Source organism: Polyodon spathula, chromosome 3, assembly GCF_017654505.1.
Source record: "Polyodon spathula isolate WHYD16114869_AA chromosome 3, ASM1765450v1, whole genome shotgun sequence".
NCBI lineage: Eukaryota > Metazoa > Chordata > Actinopteri > Acipenseriformes > Polyodontidae > Polyodon > Polyodon spathula.
Genome location: NC_054536.1, coordinates 48115806 through 48131281, shown reverse-complemented (window position 1 = coordinate 48131281; position 15476 = coordinate 48115806).

Here is a 15476-nt window from a genome sequence, read left to right as displayed (position 1 = left end):
AAGATGCTCGGATACATTGTGAAAAGTGTTGAATTTAAATCAAGGGAAGTAATGTTAAAACTGTACAATGCACTTGTAAGACCTCATCTTGAATATTGTGTGCAGTTCTGGTCACCTCGCTATAAAAAAGATATTGCTGCTCTAGAAAGAGTGCAGAGAAGAGCGACCAGAATTATTCCGGGCTTAAAAGGCATGTCATATGCAGACAGGCTAAAAGAATTGAATCTGTTCAGTCTTGAACAAAGAAGACTACGTGGCGACCTAATTCAAGCATTCAAAATTCTAAAAGGTATTGACAGTGTGGACGCAAGGGACTTTTTCAGCCTGAAAAAAGAAACAAGGACCAGGGGTCACAAATGGAGTTTAGACAAAGGGGCATTCAGAACAGAAAATAGGAGACACTTTTTTACACAGAGAATTGTGAGGGTCTGGAATCAACTCCCCAGTAATGTTGTTGAAGCTGACACCCTGGGATCCTTCAAGAAGCTGCTTGATGAGATTTTGGGATCAATAAGCTACTAACAACCAAACGAGCAAGATGGGCCGAATGGCCTCCTCTCGTTTGTAAACTTTCTTATGTTCTTATGTTCTTATGTGATTGCTAAAGTGCTTGTGTGTAATTATAGTTCTCCGTGAAATAGTGAAAATGTTATCCAGTTTTAATACTGGCCTTTGGCGACAGCTCTGGATTATGTTAGCTGTCTAAATAACAAACAAGTACACGACGTAACAAAAGTGCCCGCCCCTTGCTGACATGTTATCCCCAGTGCCCGCCCCTGTGTATGTTATCTGTTATGTGTTGCGTGTGGTGTGTTAAATGTTGGTGTATAGTCATTGGTACACGGGATATAAACGGGTCTGTGTAACACGAGTGTTTAAAAATGTATATTTGTATTTAGGCACGAGGATTGCACAGCACTTCACGTGCAAGTAAAATGTAGTAATATGTGAGCACGGGGGATTGCACTTTATTAATTCACGTGCTGGGATTCAAGTGAATAATTAATTGGTAATTGAATCCCAGCACAATAGTATATATAGATGCACGTTGTCACATACTGCTGGTTGGGTGTTCGGTGAGCGGAGAACGGGATTGGAGACGGAGGAAATAAGTAAAGTAGTAATAATAATAACAAAGTATCCGCTCACCGTGTTTGTCAGTGTCTGTCCGTGCACCGTTTTGTTAAGTTTAGTCTGTTTTCGTTTGTCTATTTATTTTGGCGTAGAGTGCCGTGTCCTGTGTTTTTCGTGTTTGTGTAAACCTTTTATTTTGTATTAAACCGGCGCCAACAGGCGTCTTCATCACTTCATTTCATCCGTCCTGTGTTTTGTGTATTTCATTACCTTTCCTGGTTCTGACGCCGCCCACTTCGGCCGTCTCTGTGACACGTGGTGTCCTGCGTGGGATAACAGCGCCTCCAAGCGTCAGACCAGGAGAGGTGTTTTGTCAAAAAAAAAAAAAAAAAAAACCACAGCAACAACAAAAAAAAAAAAAAATAAAACATGGAAGGCTGGGACTGGAGAGATGGCTGCCAGGACCTGGAGGAGTTCCTCGGTGGTCTGGAGGACCAGGGCTGGTGCCTTGCCTGTGGGGAGTTTGGGCACCCGGTGGTGCGCTGCCCCTACCAGGAAGGAGAGGAGGAACTGCCGCAGGAGAGGAAGGTGAGGAGGTGGCAGAGAAGGGGAAAGGGGAAGAGGAAGGCAGAGGTCCCACCGCTGTCTCCACAGCCGCACCAGTCTCCTGCAAGGGAGGGAGAGCCGCACCAGTCCCCTGCAAGTGAGGGAGAGCCGCACCAGTCCCCTGTATCAAGGGGAGACTACACACCGCTCCCACCTCCACCACCAGGAGACTACACGCCGCTCCTACCTCCATGGGCAGGAGCAGAGCAGCAGGAGCTGCCTCTGCCTCCGCCACCTCCACCGGCAGGCGCAGAGCAGCAGGAGCTGCCTCTGCCACCGCCACCTCCACCGGCAGGGGGAGAGCAGCAGGAGCTGCCTCTGCCTCCGCCACCTCCACCGGCAGGGGCAGAGCAGCAGGAGCTGCCTCTGCCTCCGCCACCTCCACCGGCAGGAGCAGAGCAGCAGGAGCTGCCTCTGCCTCCGCCACCTCCACCGGCAGGAGCAGAGCAGCAGGAGCTGCCTCTGCCTCCGCCACCTCCACCGGCAGGGGGAGAGCAGCAGGAGCTGCCTCTGCCTCCGCCACCTCCACCGGCAGGGGGAGAGCAGCAGGAGCTGCCTCTGCCTCCGCCACCTCCACCGGCAGGAGCAGAGCAGCAGGAGCTGCCTCTGCCTCCGCCACCTCCACCGGCAGGAGCAGAGCAGCAGGAGCTGCCTCTGCCTCCGCCACCTCCACAGAGGGGAGAGCAGCAGGAGCTGCCTCTGCCTCCGCCACCCAGCAGAGGGTGAATGCCTGCTGGAGCTGCCTCCACCAGCAGAGGGTGAATGCCTGCTGGTATCCTTCCCCCACCAGCAGAGGGTGAATGCCTGCTGGGTCCGCCTGCTGGTACCAGCAGAGGGTGAATGCCTGCTGGGTCCCTGTCCACCAGCAGAGGGTGAATGCCTGCTGGGTCCCTTCCCCCACCAGCAGAGGGTGAATGCCTGCTGGTATCACTTCCCCCACCAGCAGAGGGTGAATGCCTGCTGGTATCACTTCCCCCACCAGCAGAGGGTGAATGCCTGCTGGTATCACTTCCCCCACCAGCAGAGGGTGAATGCCTGCTGGTATCACTTCCCCCACCATCACGAGGAGAGGAGCTGGAGCTTCCTCTGCCTCCACCTCCATCAGGGGGAGAGGAGCAGGAGCTGCCTCTCCCTGCACCACAAGGGCCAGGACTAGATGCTGGCGGTCCTCAGCAGCCCTTGCATAGGCTGCTGAGGGAAGCACGGGGAAGAACCTCCCGGCTGCAGTGGCCGAAAAGAGGGCCAACACCCGCACCCCAGCTTGTCCTGACTGCCAGCCTCGCTTCGCCCAAGGATGCCAGCCTCGCTTCGCCCAAGGATGCCAGCCTCGCTTCGCCCAAGGATGCCAGCCTCGCTTCGCCCAAGGATGCCAGCCTCGCTTCGCCCAAGGATGCCAGCCTCGCTTCGCCCAAGGATGCCAGCCTCGCTTCGCCCAAGGATGCCTCCTCGCATCGCCTGGGGTTGCCCGCCGCTCTGCATCGCCTGGGGTTGCCCGCCGCTCTGCATCGCCTGGGGTTGCCCGCCGCTCTGCATCGCCTGGGGTTGCCCGCCGCTCTGCATCGCCTGGGGTTGCCCGCCGCTCTGCATCGCCTGGGGTTGCCCGCCGCTCTGCATCGCCTGGGGTTGCCCGCCGCTCCGCATCACAGCCGGAAGTACTGTGGCCGGAACCCCACGAAGGGGAGCTGCCGCCACGAAGAAGGGGGAGGAGGTCAGACCGCCAAGCAAGGGGGAGGAGGTCTGGAGACCGCCAACCCCAGCAGCAGTTTCGCTGCCGGAGAAGGGGGGAGGAGTCTGGAGACCGCCAACCCCAGCAGCAGTTTCGCTGCCGGAGAAGGGGGAGGAGGTCTGGAGACCGCCAACCCCAGCAGCAGTTTCGCTGCCGGAGAAGGGGGAGGAGGTCTGGAGACCGCCAACCCCAGCAGCAGTTTCGCTGCCGGAGGAGGGGGAGGAGGTCTGGAGACCGCCAACCCCAGCAGCAGTTTCGCTGCCGGAGAAGGGGGAGGAGGTCTGGAGACCGCCAACCCCAGCAGCAGTTTCTCCGCCGGAGATCGTGGGGGAGGTCCGGAGACCTGCTCCCTCTGCAGTTTCTTCCCTGCAGGAAGAACGGTGGTTGAAGCCCCACCAAGGGGAGCTGCCGGCGCCGAAGGAGGGGGAAGGTCAGGAGACCACACCCCAAGCAGCCTTTCCGCTGCTAGGACTACCCTGGCAGGAGAATGCTACCCTGCTGACAGCATTACGACCTGTGGGCCCCTGGAAGCCTCTGGTCCTGGCCAAGGACTTTGGGCGGGACTTTTGGGCTTTTAAGGGGGGAGGTGGCCATTGAGGCCATGTGTGCTTTGCACAGGAGGGGGTATATGTAACAAAGTGCCCGCCCCTGTGTATATTATCTGTTATGTGTTGCGTGTGGTGTGTTTAAATGTTGGTGTATAGACATTGGTACACGGGATATAAACGGGTCTGTGTAACACGAGTGTTTAAAAATGTATATGTGTATTTAGGCACGAGGATTGCACAGCACTTCACGTGCAAGTAAAATGTAGTAATATGTGAGCACGGGGAATTGCACTTTATTAATTCACGTGCTGGGATTCAAGTGAATAATTAATTGGTAATTGAATCCCAGCACAATAGTATATATAGATGCACGTTGTCACATACTGGTGGTTGGGTGTTCGGTGAGTAGAGAACGGGAGAGGAGACGGAGAAAGAGTTAGATATAATTGCTATTACGTGCTGGTGGGACCAGCACGTACTTGTTTATTTAAAACTCACCGTGTTTGTCAGTGTCTGTCCGTGCACCGTTTTGTTAAGTTTTAGTCTGTTTTTGTTTGTCTATTTATTTTGGCGTAGAGTGCCGTGTCCTGTGTTTTTCGTGTTTGTTCAAACCTTTTATTTTGTAATAAACCGGCGCCAACAGGCGTCTTCATCATTTCATTTCATCCGTCCTGTGTTTTGTGTATTGCATTACCTTTCCTGGTTCTGACGCCGCCCACTTCGGCCGTCTCTGTGACACGTGGTGTCCTGCGTGGGATAACAGCGCCTCCAAGCGTCAGACCAGGAGAGGTGTTTTGTCAAAAAAAAAAAAAAAAAAAAAAACAGCAACAACAAAAAAAAAAAAAAAAAGGCATAAACATGGAAGGCTGGGACTGGAGAGATGGCTGCCAGGACCTGGAGGAGTTCCTCGGTGGTCTGGAGGACCAGGGCTGGTGCCTTGCCTGTGGGGAGTTTGGGCACCCGGTGGTGCGCTGCCCCTACCAGGAAGGAGAGGAGGAACTGCCGCAGGAGAGGAAGGTGAGGAGGTGGCAGAGAAGGGGAAAGGGGAAGAGGAAGGCAGAGGTCCCACCGCTGTCTCCACAGCCGCACCAGTCTCCTGCAAGGGAGGGAGAGCCGCACCAGTCCCCTGCAAGTGAGGGAGAGCCTACACCAGCTCCCCTCCACCAAGGGGGAGACTACACGCCGCTCCCACCTCCACCACCAGGAGAGCAGCACTGCCTCTGCCTCCCTCCACCGGGCAGGCGCAGAGCAGCAGGAGCTGCCTCTGCCTCCGCCACCTCCACCGGCAGGCGCAGAGCAGCAGGAGCTGCCTCTGCCTCCGCCACCTCCACCGGCAGGAGGAGAGCAGCAGGAGCTGCCTCTGCCTCCGCCACCTCCACCGGCAGGCAGAGCAGCAGGAGCTGCCTCTGCCTCCGCCAGCAGGAGCTGCCTCTGCCTCCGCCACCTCCACCGGCAGGGGCAGAGCAGCAGGAGCTGCCTCTGCCAGCAGGCAGCAGAGCCTCTGCCTCCGCCACCTCCACCGGCAGGAGCAGAGCAGCAGGAGCTGCCTCTGCCTCCGCCACCTCCACCGGCAGGAGCAGAGCAGCAGGAGCTGCCTCTGCCTCCGCCACCTCCACCGGCAGGAGCAGAGCAGCAGGAGCTGCCTCTGCCTCCGCCACCTCCACCAGAGGGTGAATGCCTGCTGGGTCCCTGTCCACCAGCAGAGGGTGAATGCCTGCTGGTATCACCTGTCCACCAGCAGAGGGTGAATGCCTGCTGGGTCCCTTCCCCACCAGCAGAGGGTGAATGCCTGCTGGTATCACTTCCCCGTCCACCAGCAGAGGGTGAATGCCTGCTGGGTCCCTGTCCACCAGCAGAGGGTGAATGCCTGCTGGGTCCCTGTCCACCAGCAGAGGGTGAATGCCTGCTGGGTCCCTGTCCACCAGCAGAGGGTGAATGCCTGCTGGGTCCCCACCAGCAGAGGGTGAATGCCTGCTGGGTCCCTGTCCACCAGCAGAGGGTGAATGCCTGCTGGTATCACTTCCCCCACCAGCAGAGGGTGAATGCCTGCTGGTATCACTTCCCCCACCAGCAGAGGGTGAATGCCTGCTGGTATCACTTCCCCCACCAGCAGAGGATGAATGCCTGCTGGTATCACTTCCCCCACCATCACGAGGAGAGGAGCTGGAGCTTCCTCTGCCTCCACCTCCATCAGGGGGAGAGGAGCAGGAGCTGCCTCTCCCTGCACCAGAAGGACCAGGACTAGATGCTGGCGGTCCTCAGCAGCCCTTGCATAGGCTGCTGAGGGAAGCACGGGGAAGAACCTCCCGGCTGCAGTGGCCGAAAAGAGGGCCAACACCCGCACCCCAGCTTGTCCTGACTGCCAGCCTCGCTTCGCCCAAGGATGCCAGCCTCGCTTCGCCCAAGGATGCCAGCCTCGCTTCGCCCAAGGATGCCAGCCTCGCCCAAGGATGCCAGCCTCGCTTCGCCCAAGGATGCCAGCCTCGCTTCGCCCAAGGATGCCAGCCTCGCTTCGCCCAAGGATGCCAGCCTCGCTTCGCCCAAGGATGCCAGCCTCGCTTCGCCCAAGGATGCCTCTGCATCGCCTGCGATGCCAGCCTCGCTTCGCCCAAGGATGCCCGCCGCTCTGCATCGCCTGGGGTTGCCCGCCGCTCTGCATCGCCTGGGGTTGCCCGCCGCTCTGCATCGCCTGGGGTTGCCCGCCGCTCTGCATCGCCTGGGGTTGCCCGCCGCTCTGCATCGCCTGGGGTTGCCCGCCGCTCTGCATCGCCTGGGGAAGCCTGCCGCTCGGCATCCCACCGGGGTTGCTGCCGGCCACGAAGAAGGGGGAGGAGGTCTGGAGACCGCCAACCCCAGCAGCAGTTTCGCTGCCACGAGAAGGGGGAGGAGGTCTGGAGACCGCCAACCCCAGCAGCAGTTTCGCTGCCGGAGGAGGGGGAGGGGGAGGCAGGTCTGGAGACCGCCAACCCCAGCAGCAGTTTCGCTGCCGGAGGAGGGGGAGGAGGTCTGGAGACCGCCAACCCCAGCAGCAGTTTCGCTGCCGGAGAGGGGGAGGAGGTCTGGAGACCGCCAACCCCAGCAGCAGTTTCGCTGCCGGAGAAGGGGGAGGAGGTCTGGAGACCGCCAACCCCAGCAGCAGTTTCTCCGCCGGAGATCGTGGGGGAGGTCCGGAGACCTGCTCCCTCTGCAGTTTCTTCCCTGCAGGAAGAACGGTGGTTGAAGCCCCACCAAGGGGAGCTGCCGGCGCCGAAGGAGGGGGAAGGTCAGGAGACCACACCCCAAGCAGCCTTTCCGCTGCTAGGACTACCCTGGCAGGAGAATGCTACCCTGCTGACAGCATTACGACCTGTGGGCCCCTGGAAGCCTCTGGTCCTGGCCAAGGACTTTGGGCGGGACTTTTGGGCTTTTAAGGGGGGAGGTGGCCATTGAGGCCATGTGTGCTTTGCACAGGAGGGGGTATATGTAACAAAATTTAGGCACGAGGATTGCACAGCACTTCACGTGCAAGTAAAATGTAGTAATATGTGAGCATGGGGGATTGCACTTTATTAATTCACGTGCTGGGATTCAAGTGAATAATTAATTGGTAATTGAATCCCAGCACAATAGTATATATAGATGCACGTTGTCACATACTGCGGTTGGGTGTTCGGTGAGCGGAGAACGGGATTGGAGACGGAGGAAATAAGTAAAGTAGTAATAATAACAACAAAGTATCCGCTCACCGTGTTTGTCAGTGTCTGTCCGTGCACCGTTTTGTTAAGTTTAGTCTGTTTTTTTTGTTTGTCTATTTATTTTGGCGTAGAGTGCCGTGTCCTGTGTTTTCGTGTTTGTGTAAACCTTTTATTTTGTATTAAACCGGCGCCAACAGGCGTCTTCATCACTTCATTTCATCCGTCCTGTGTTTTGTGTATTGCCTTACCTTTCCTGGTTCTGACGCCGCCCACTTCGGCCGTCTCTGTGACAACGACAAACAAAACACTCATGGTTCGCAACACAGTACTCCTTCCAGTCAGCGTTAACCATTACAAAGGAACAGATCACCTCACTCCGTCCCCTTTTGTACCGTCTATCATGACCCCTTGGTTAACAAGTGCAACAGCTCCTCCAATCCACGGCTGCCACACTGTTTCCCACTGGGCCGATGATTTATTGTACTGGAGCTTCACCCCCTTTCTGGATGACCAACTTCCGCCTAACCCTGGGAATGAATTGTCTGGCCATCCAGCCTACGGCGCTCTGTTCTCTTTACACAGCACCCTCACAGGTCAGGAGAGAGATGCATCACCAAGAATCATTTTGTCTCTGTCACAGTAGGCCACACTGTTTGTTGAAAAATAAAGCAACTGTACTGTACTTGACTTCCTGTTTTTGCTGTGGGCTGATATTGTTTATGTAATTATTTACAGAATGCCACCATCTGCACACATTTTGGCACAGAAAATGCTGCAAAACTGCATAGCTCACAAAATTTCATGGAATGTTGATAGTGTCTCCTCAGTTACCCCCACTTCTTGCACAAAGCAGACTCACAACCTGTTTTCACCTCCCAAAAGTACTACTGTGTAACCATGTTGAGATATATATGATTTAATCTGGCACCATTGAAGGCTGGCAGCAGGGCTTATCAGATTTCCTTACTTGGGGATGAGCCAGAGATGGAGTACAGATGGTTAAAGTGCAGTTAGAGTTAAAGCAAAGACATACTGTCTTTTTAATGCCAGTGATTTAAGAAAATATTTTAGATTAATTATTTGTAACATATCCAGTAATATTCCTTAGAATTTGTCTAAAGTTATACCCCTGTGATATGTATTCCTTCCTCTTAAATATCAGCCTTTAAAAAATCTCTTCAAATTGGCTCTGTCTCCTGTGATGATCTAATTACACTACAGACATGTTAACCCTCTGCTGAAAATGTTTTTAAGTAGTATTTGTTGATGCTTCTGCTGATTTGATTGTGATCTGTGGCTTCTGACAGCCTTGGTAAGAGTAAGGCTTTAAATATTTTACAGTGCAGCTTATTTCTCCTTTAAAATAACATGGTCGGCTCCAACAGAAAAATGTGATGATAGCTCACACCCTGGTAATCTATAAGAAATTCAATTAACAATTAACACAAAAACATACAATAAAATACATATTTCCCCATGTGCAAGGCTTACACTTTGCCACAGGCCCTTAAAAGGGAGGAGCAACTAATACACAGGTGCGACGTAAGCACCGGTGTGTCTAAATATTAAAGTACTGTACCAGTGTCACAATATGATTACTACAGCCACAGTTATGACTCACACAAATTTAACTGTCAACAACCCGACTCTTTTGTCAGGATCTACCATTCAGGTCATGTTGCTAGGTAGAAACACAAAACCACTGTTATAATTAAAAGTTTGAATTTGTTACTCTCAATATCCTTAGTCATTTAGAATGTTAAATGCAAGCTTTCAGACTCTTTACTGAACTCCTGTCAACCCAGACGCGAGTATGTGGAGAAAAAAAGAAATAGTGGTTAAAGTTATCAATCAAGTCTTCCATTCATTGTAACTGCAATGCTATAATAATGCAGGTGTCTTTGAAATTGGATAAAGTAGGACAGTCAGACAAAAAATGAAAATGCTTCTGTCACAAAGACAGCCAGAGTGGGTAGCGTCAGACCATAGCCAGGAAATAAACAACAAGAGAGAGGTGGAGTTTAGTGGAGCTGAGCGAATGGTCTCGCTCAGCATTTAATAAATAAACAGAACAGAAAATAAAAAGGTTGTAACATACAAAAAACACAGGACACGGCACGTGTCGCCAAAACAAAAAAACAAACAAAACAGACTATACAGACAAACACGGTGAGAAGATATTTAAAAACTATTCTTATCACAAGTATTACCTCTGTCTCCTATCCCATTCTCCACTCACCGAACACACAACCCTGAGTGGGTGAAAACATGCAGCTTTTATGCAGCTGTACCGTGACTCGATTGCTAATCAATCATTCAATTGGAGTTGCGGTACAACTGCACGTAAATTAATAAAGTGCAATTCCCCATACTCACATATTATTATGTTTTACTTGCACGTGAAGTGCTGTGCAATCCTCGTGCCTAAATACAAATATACATTTTAAACACTCGTGTTACACAGACCCGTTTATAGCCCGTGTACCAGTGACTATACACCACAATAATACACAACACAAAATACACACAGGGGCGGGCACTTTGCCACATATACCCCCCTTGTGCAAAGCACACATGGCCTCAATGGCCACCTCCCCCCTTACAAATCCCAAAAGTCTCGCTCAAAGTCCTGAGCCAAGAACAGGGACTTTAAGGGGTTGATGGGCGGCAATGTTGCCAGTAGTCAGGCTGCTACTGGCCATGCTGTCAGCAGATGTGTTGACAGTGGGGCGAATCTCTCCTCCCGCTGTACCACTGGCAGCGGAAATGCTGCCAATGGTGCAGCTGTCAGCAGACGTGCCGACAGCTATCAGACTGACTCCTTCAGCCGGGGCAAGTCCAGCAGCGGAAAAGCTTCTGGGGTTGGTGTTCTCCAGACCACTCCCAAGATCTCCAGCAGCGAAACTGCTGCGGGGGAAGGTGGTCTCCTGACCTCTCCCCCCTTTATAGCTGGCAGCTCCCTCTGGTGAGACTCCAGCCCCCAGAACTCGTGCAGCAAAATTGCTGCGGTGAAAGGTGGTCTCCTGACCTCTCCCCCCTTTTTCATAGCCGGCAGCTCCCTCTGGTGGGCCTCCAGCCACACTGACCCCTGCGGCCAAGCAGAGCTGACTGCGACCCCTGGCGAAGCAGTTCCAGCGACCCCAGGCGATGTGAAGCGGCTGGCAACTCCCGGCGATGCGGAGCAACAGGCAACCCCAGGCGATGCCAGGCAGGCATCCTTGGGTGAAGCGAGGCCGGGCAGTTCTATGCAAGGGCTGCTGAGGACCGCCAGCATCTAGTCCTGGTCCTTCTGGTGCAGGGAGAGGCAGCTCCTGCTCCTCTCCCCCTGATGGTGATGGAGGCAGAGGCAGCTCCAGCTCCTCTCCTCGTGATGGTGGGGGAAGTGATACCAGCAGGCATTCACCCTCTGCTGGTGGAAAGGGACCCAGCAGGCATTCAGCCTCCGATGGTGTGGGAAGTGATACCAGCAGGCATTCATCTTCTGCTGGTGGGGGAAGCGATACCAGCAGGCATTCATCCTCTGCTGGTGAAAAGGGACCCAGCAGGCATTCACCCTCTGTTGGTGGAGGTGGCAGAGGCAGAGGCAGCTCCTGCTGCTCTGCTCCTGCCGATGGAGGTGACGGAGGCGTGTAGTCTCCTGGGGCGGAGGTGGGAGCGGCATGTAGTCTCCTGGCGGCGGAGGTGGGAGTGGCGTGTAGTTTCCTTGCGGCGGAGGTGGGAGCGGCGTGTAGTCTACCCTTATTACAGGGGACTGGTGCGGCTCTCCCTCACTTGCAGGGGACGGGTGTGGCTCTCCCTCACTTGCAGGAGACTGGTGTGTTTGCAGAAATTCATGGCAATCCTTAATACTGAAAAAACAGTATGTGACAAGACGAGACAAAGACAAAACCCAATATGGCAGAAGAAAAAAGACCTGATACAGGAGGAAAATGTTTATAGCCCAATGTAGAAAACGTTAGCTTATTACCAAACAGGTGTTGTAAGAAGGTTAATATCGTCTCAATCGGGCAAGTCACTGGTTTGTGACCTTCAGCAATGCACCAGTCTTGGAAAACTTTCCATTTATATGAGTACTGGGCTCTAGTGCTCAGCGCCCCTAGCAGACTGTAGTGTTTCTACTACTGCATCTGGCAAACCTCGTCTGAACAGACGGCTCCTTTCAATGGCCAGACCCAGAGTTGGAACCGGGCTGGGTTCGGGTGCCATAATAGCCCCTCCGCTTGGCTCAGGAGGTCCTTGCACAGCGGGAGCTGCCACGGCTGATCCGACAACATTGGAGAGGAGAGCAAACCAAGAGCGTCTCGGCCATCTGGGTACAACCAGCAGAGCATATGCTCCCTCCACCCTGATCCTCTCTAGTGTCAGGGGTATTAATAGTTGCAGAGGGAACGCATACAAGAGCCCTTGTGTCCAGGGGTGAGCTAGTGCATCTACTCCCAGGGGACCCCGTCTCTCTCCATGGAGAATCATAGGCGGCAATGAGTGGAGTCGTGCCGGTCGAAACCTCTCCCAAATCTGTTTAACCACTTGAGGATGCAGCCTCCACTCCGAGCTGTCTGGAGCTCCTCTGGACAGGAGGTCTGCTGTCTTGTTGTCCACACTGGGGAGGTGAACTGCCCTGATGGAACGCAAGTTTCTGTGCATCCAGGACAGGAGTCTGTGTGCTGCATGGTGAAGGCCCGGAGAGCGCAGGCCGCATTGGTGATTTATGTAGGCTACCATTGTAGTATTGTCCGTCCGGACCAGCACATGTTTGTGCGCTAATTGCTTGCGAAAATGTGATAATGCCATGCTCACTGCTTGCAGCTCTTGTGCTTTTATGTGCACTTGCTGCCTATGTCCCTTCCAATGACCTTGTATTCCTCTCCTGTTCCAGACCGCTCTCCAGCCCAGACTGGAGGTGCCTGTAGTGATCACTTCCCTTCTGTGAGGGAATCCGAGGGGAGATCTGAGGCGCAGATTGCTGGGACGGAACCACCATTCCAGTGTTTTCCGGCATTGTCTGGACACTCGCACCAGCCAGTACTGATCTCGGACCAGGTGCACATTGAGCATATTTACCAAGGCTTGAAGCGGGCGCATTCTCAGCAGCTCTAGTGGAAGGATTCTCGAGGCAGCTGCAATCAGGCCCAACAACCTTTGGTATACTTTGACCTGTAGGAGAGCGTCCTCTCTGAATAGGCAGAGTGTGGCCTTGTCATAAAGATGGCTGGAGTGGGGGGCATCAAACCAGTAACCAGGAACCAGGAAATAAACAAAGAGGGGTGGAGTTTGGTGAAGCAGAGCGAATGGTCTCGCTCAGCATTTAATAATGAATAGACGGACAGAAAATAAAAGGTTGCAAGACAAACAAAAACACAGGACACAGCACATTCACCAAATTAAAGAGACAAACAAAACTGACTAACACTAAACAAACACGGTGAGCTGATATTTTTAACTATTATTACTATTATTATTACTATTACCTCCGTCTCCAATCCCATTCTCCACTCACCAAACACACAACCCCGAGTGAGTGAAAACATGCAGCTTTTATCCAGCTGTACCGTGACTTGATTGCTAATCAATCATTCAATTGGAGTCGCGGTACAACTGCATGTGAATTAATAAAGTGCAATTCCCCGTGCTCACATATTATTACTTTTTACTTGCACGTGACGTGCTGTGCAATCCTCATGCCTAAATACAAATATACATTTTAAACACTCGTGTTACACAGACCCGTTTATATCCGGTGTACCAATGACTATACACCAACATTAACACACAACACAAAATACACAGAGGGGCGGGCACTTTGCCACATCCTCCAACGACCAAATCCCCTCTTCCGACTGTGAGGCAAGCATGCTCACAGAGTTTAGTTTGATCCCCAGGAACACTGTGGACTGAGACGGTATGAAGTTGCTCTTCTGTTGATGTACTGAGAGCCTTAACTTCGTCACATGATCTATGACCTGTTTTGTTTGCGCCTCTCTGTGTCTTTTGGAATGCGCGCAAACTAGCCAATCATCCAAATAGTTCAGGATCCGAATACCCCGCAGCCTGAGTGGAGCCAGTGTTGCATCCATGCACTTTGAAGAGTTCCCTGGTCACTGTAGCAGGGATGGTCCTGGACGACCTCTGCAGAGGCTCTTGGATCACCGATCTCATTCTCCCATGGCTTGAGGAGAGAGACTCTGCTGGGGATAGGGCTGCTCTTCCTTGAGAACTTCCTACAGGGAGAGCAGTCCAGCTCACCTGCCAATGCTTTGGCCACGTGTTCTGGCCCGAGAAACCTGGCACAGGATCTGTGTTCATCCTGCCTGGGCAGCTTAGCTGAGCACCGGTCATGCTGGTGGAATCCAGCTGATCCAGTTGACTGCACCGACATGTTGCAGTTGTTGTTGTTGTTTTTTTAAAAAAACTGCTATGATTAATGAGCAGCCTGCAGACACTTTTTTTTTTTTTTTTAGATTCACTGGTGCTGAATCAGTCGGTTCCGGGATCGGCGTTGAGGTGAGCGCTGTCAGTGTCAAGATGCACATGGTCGGTGCTGACGCGTAGCGCTGTTGGTGCCCGGCTGTAGACGGCCTCAAAGCTATTCCCAAGTGCCAAATCAATCTGTGCCGGGATCGGTGCCTAGAAAAGCATTGTTGGTGCAGAGTGGGTGGAGCAGAGTCAAACGGCGCCAAGGTTGGTGCCGCTGTGTAGCGCGCTCGCTGCCGGGCTGTAGATGGCTCCGAAGATGGTCCCAGGTGGCAAGTTAATCGGTGTCGGGATCGGCGTCGAGAGAGCGCGCTGTCGGTGCCGGGTTGACCTGTTTCAAGGCCGGTGCTGATGGTAGGCACGGTCGGGACCGAGCTGTAGGGTCTGGGTCAACCGGGGCAGGGTGGGCGCTGTTTCTCTCAGCCTCACAAGTTGACGGGAAAACCTCGGTCAGTGCCGAGGTAAGCAGCCGATTCAATCACTGTGGTCGCCGAGGGCAAGCGCAGCCACACTAGGATAGCCTTAGGCTTTAGATGGGCGCTAGGCCTGAGCTGTTTTATTTTTTTTCGGTTCGCTGTGACCGATTATATCGGCGCAGAGGATGACGCTGCCTCGTGTAGTGAGAGTAATGGCAGCTTGCTAATCCCTGAAGAGGGGTTGAAACCAATTCTAGCCAGAAAACTGACCTGGGACTTTTAGGAGAGCAGTGTTACTAACGCTTGAAAGTGTGATACCGTGGATTTTTTTTATAATTTATTTGGCGAATCAAATAAATCAGCCAAATTCGGAACGCAAACGCAGAAGCAATTTCCGACTTGTCTTAGAGATATGAGAGAGAAAATGGCGATGTGCTACTGTGAGGATGTCCCTCTTCAGCAGGAGGTGGGCGGGACTTCCCCCTCACAGCAGGGCCCTGATAGGGCAGCTTTTGTATATTTGCTCAGAGATTGATGGTCAGAGAGGCTTTTCCCATTCCTTAATGGTTGTCATTCGAATTGAAAGTGAACATTTTGTTTGAATGTATAACTTGATTTTACGCTCTGTTAATTATTACTTTTTCAATCCATTCAACTACCATTTGCCTGTGGTTTACACTGTTACTACTGGACTTTACAAGACTGTAGTAGTAGTATAGCTATAGTTTGGTGTATTTTGACATTGAATTAATTATTTAGAAATTTTGAAAAATTTAATAGTTTCAAGAAGAACAGTTTCTAAACTAAACCTGTGTTTTTCTTTATTTATCGGTATTGAGCATATAGGGAAAAAAATACATTGTAAAAAAGTATTTTAAACAAAAAATTACTTTTACAGCAGTGCAATCTACAACGATTTTACGGCAAGTCTAGTTATAATCATATATTAGCTTATATAAAA